This window comes from Cebus imitator, unplaced genomic scaffold (genome assembly GCF_001604975.1).
Source record: "Cebus imitator isolate Cc_AM_T3 unplaced genomic scaffold, Cebus_imitator-1.0 Scaffold205, whole genome shotgun sequence".
Taxonomy (NCBI): Eukaryota; Metazoa; Chordata; class Mammalia; order Primates; family Cebidae; genus Cebus; species Cebus imitator.
The window spans coordinates 3702055-3705886 of record NW_016107520.1 but is presented as its reverse complement, the minus strand read 5'-3'; the positions used below and the strand labels follow the sequence as shown (position 1 = coordinate 3705886).

General features: G+C 40.2%; 1 protein-coding gene across 1 annotated transcript in view; it reads right to left on the bottom strand.

Moving 5' to 3' along the window:
- LOC108317654 (A disintegrin and metalloproteinase with thrombospondin motifs 12-like) overlaps nucleotides 1-3832 on the bottom strand; it is a 12477-nt gene that overhangs the window by 1336 nt on the left and 7309 nt on the right. The gene's annotated exons all lie outside the window — the stretch shown is intronic.

Here is a 3832-nt window from a genome sequence, read left to right as displayed (position 1 = left end):
AAAAAAAAAACCTTCTACTTGTCACCTCTCAGTTGTAATTTTGCACTTTGTAATTTGCTTTACTTTGCTCATGTAGCTTCCCCAACTAGAATGTCTTCTGCATTCTATCAAAATCCTGTTTATGCATTCACATCTCCACTCAAATCCTCCCTCTTCATTCTCCTAGTGTCCCTGGCTAAACTTCTCTCTCCTTTCCCTGAACCCTCATGCCCTTACTTTCTGTACCTACCAGAATGGCTTCATTTTATATTGCCTTTTATTATTTATCACCAAATCCTTCAAAGGTCAAAATCTTGTACATCACAGGTGCTCAGTTCTTATATGTTGATGTATCAGTAAACACTATCGTAGCTGGTTAATTAAAATAACTGGACTTAATGGAATACAATTATAAAAGAGCTTTTTTTTTTTTTTCCCCAGACAACTACCTCCAAAATGATTCCAAGGTGGAATCATTCTTCTCTGCCTTGGATGAAATATGGGGCAGAACAGAGTTTCCACTCTCAGGTACTAATAAATGGTCTCCATTTTTAGGTGTAAAAAGTCTGGACACATTACTTCCAAGTGCAGCAGCTAGGCACCACAGACCACACAGCAACATGGGCGAATCTTAACAGCAATGCTCCATGAAAAACAATAAATAAAACAAGCTAATGCAGAGCTATTTACATTCATGGAAAATGTGCACACACTGAAACAATAATACAACGTTTTCCAGAACACACAAGAACAAGAAATACATATGGAACCCATTAAAATGGTTTTCCATGGGGAAGAATGGGAGTAGGGAGTGGAAACAAAAATGCATAAATATATATAATAAAAAAAGCTTTTTCACAAATTCGTGATACTAGTGTGCCATGAACTGAGGTGTATAACTGACTCAGTCCTCTCTCCTGCCCACTTACTCCCTAAGAAACGTCTGCATCAATTAGTATTGGGAGGACCTTCCAAGTCTAGACTTGGAAGAGAAACTGTAGGTGGGGAGGTGGATGCAGTCAGCTCCTGTAGTATTTCTCTCTGGCTGCTCTTCTCCTCTGCTACTCACAGTGATGCCTCTGGCTCTTCCAGGGCTAGAACAGGGAAGGCAGTTAGGGGCAGAAAATATCTTATTCAGTTGGGTCTAGCAATGGTATCATCTAGCAATGGTGTCCTGTATATAGCCAGTGTCCACATGCTGACTGACCTCTTCTATTAAGAGAAGCTCCGTAGGCATTAGGAGACCTCTGCCCCCTTCAGGTTCCTCAATGTGAGCAATTCCTCCTCCAACTGGCCACCCACTGCTTTCCCATCTTCTACCACTTTACTGAAACCATGTTACCCCTGCAGGGCATCCTCCTTGGCATCTTTTCAAGATGATCCACATCTGGTTGCCTCCCATGAGGTCCAAATCTGGCTCTAAGAGGAACCACATACCTGACCGTCCCTCCACCCCCACCCTGTCATGAAAATCAGGCCACTCTTGGCCATGCTCTTGGTCAGTCCTGTCACTAAATGTCATTCCAGCCAGTCTTTTGCCTATCAGTATTTTAAGGCTAAAATGTTAGTGGTCATGCTCCCCAAGCCCACAGCAAGCTCTCTGAGACCTCTAACCATCCCTTCACGTGTCTTGAGTTGGGGCACTGTAGGGGAATGAATGCCCTGGGACTCTCATCTCTCCTGAAGAAATTCTGTCTCTGAAATCTCTCCACAGGCTTTAAGCCTCTCCTCTCGAGCATACTGGGAGAGTGAAGGAATTAGCATCACACCATCACCCTGCACATCCCACACACAGTCTGAAATTTCTCTTTAAATATGTGTGAAAAATTATTATCCTTTTTTTTTCTTCCCAGACTTAAGATTTTGGCAGAAACTGAGACAAAGAAAGAGTCCCATTTTAATACCTTGTTAGACATGCAAGTCTCTGCATCTTCGTCAAAACAGAAAAATAAGCATCTTTTCTAGCAGATTACTTTTTCAAAAAGCCAGATTGATTGATTTAAGGGGAGCACAAATGAAAAGCAACCACATTTTAAAAAATGAATTCTGAATAAAATGTTACACTCTTCCAAGTCAGATGAGCATATAACCTATTGAACAACTCTGAAAAGAGTTGAAAATATCTTATTTGTTATACCCAGGAAACTACTATAATAAAATTTAGGTTGTCATGAAACTAACAAGTATGATTCTCAATCAATCTTACATTATTAAAAAATTACTCTAAATTTTTATGTAAGTTGATATATCAAAATAATTGTGGCAATTTTGCAGAAGTATGATCTCTTCTATAATTGCAACTGTGAGATATATTAATATATATGCATATGAATAAGGCCTTTGAAATAACGGGTAAGAGTGAAAATGTTTATGATGATGAGATTTGGGGTGTGATTTTTCCTTTTGAAATTTGTAGTCCCTGTGTTGCTTTTCCCAATTAAAGATAAATAGGTGAGAAGGACTTAATGAGAGAGTGCTGCGCTGGCTTGTAAGAGAACTATATAAAATATCCAGTAGACAAGGTAAGTAAGGCATGCCAGTGCCCCATGACACAAGACAGTCTGACACTGGTCGCTCTTGACGCCCTGCTGGCTGTGCCCATTACAGCTGGCTGCATCCTGAGGGAAGAATTCACCTTGGAAAAGCCATCCCTTGACTGAGACCACTGGACATACGGAAGGAAGGCTAGAGTAGAGCTCAAGGTCTTCTCGGGCATTAGAAAAGCGAAATGAGTTTGGAGTGACAGATCCACAGGAGTGTTATCAGGAGGTAAGGGTGTGAGAAAAGCAGGCTAGGGTGGAAGCAGCTTTAAAAGGCAGGCTAGTATTCTGCCATCCAGGCCATCCAGCGGATAGAAGCAATAATCCCAGATCTGAGTTAGAAGAACTGCAATGGGAAGAGTGCAGAGGAAGCAAGCTTAATCGAGGAGTTATGTCAATGTATCCAGAAAACATATTTTTCCATACACTTTCCAACTTAAAATATCCCTTACAGAAACCACTTCTGAAGGTACGTCTCACAGATTTAAACATGATTCTTGAAAGTGTAAAATGAAAGACTAAAGCTTGTCAAAGCCCTAACACCTATTGCTCAAAAAATAAAAGAGCAAACCAATTTATAAATTTTGACCCAGTTGCTTTTGATCTAATGGATTTTTAAAAGAGCCAATCTAAATTGGCTGTAGAATAACATGATGATAATAATTATAGTGTTTCACGAGCACTTATTATGAGTCAGGTACCATAAGTCTTTCCTCATTCAATACTCACAACAGCCCTGTGGCAGAGATTCAGTTGTTATCGCCATTTCATAGGTAAGGAAACTTGAGTGAAGGAAGTCACTATGCCACATTACACAACATTCCTTGGATTGAAACACTGTGCCTCCTATTTCAAAACCATGCTCTAAACACCACACTTCATCAGAGAAATGCAAATCAAAACAACATTGAGATACCATCTCACGCCAGTTAGAATGGCGATCATTAAAAAATCTGGAGACAACAGATGCTGGAGAGAATGTGGAGAAATAGGAACACTTTTACACTGTTGGTGGGAGTGTAAATTAGTTCAACCATTGTGGAAGACAGGATGGCGATTCCTCAAGGACCTAGAAATAGAAATTTCATTTGACCCAGCAATCCCATTACTGGGTATATATCCAAAGGATTATAAATCGTTCTTCTATAAGGACACGTGCACACGAATGTTCATTGCAGCACTGTTTACAATAGCAAAGACCTGAAACCAACCCAAATGCCCATCGATGATAGACTGGACAGGGAAAATGTGGCACATATACACCATGGAATATTATGCAGCCATCAAAAACAATGAGTTTGTGTCCTTTGTAG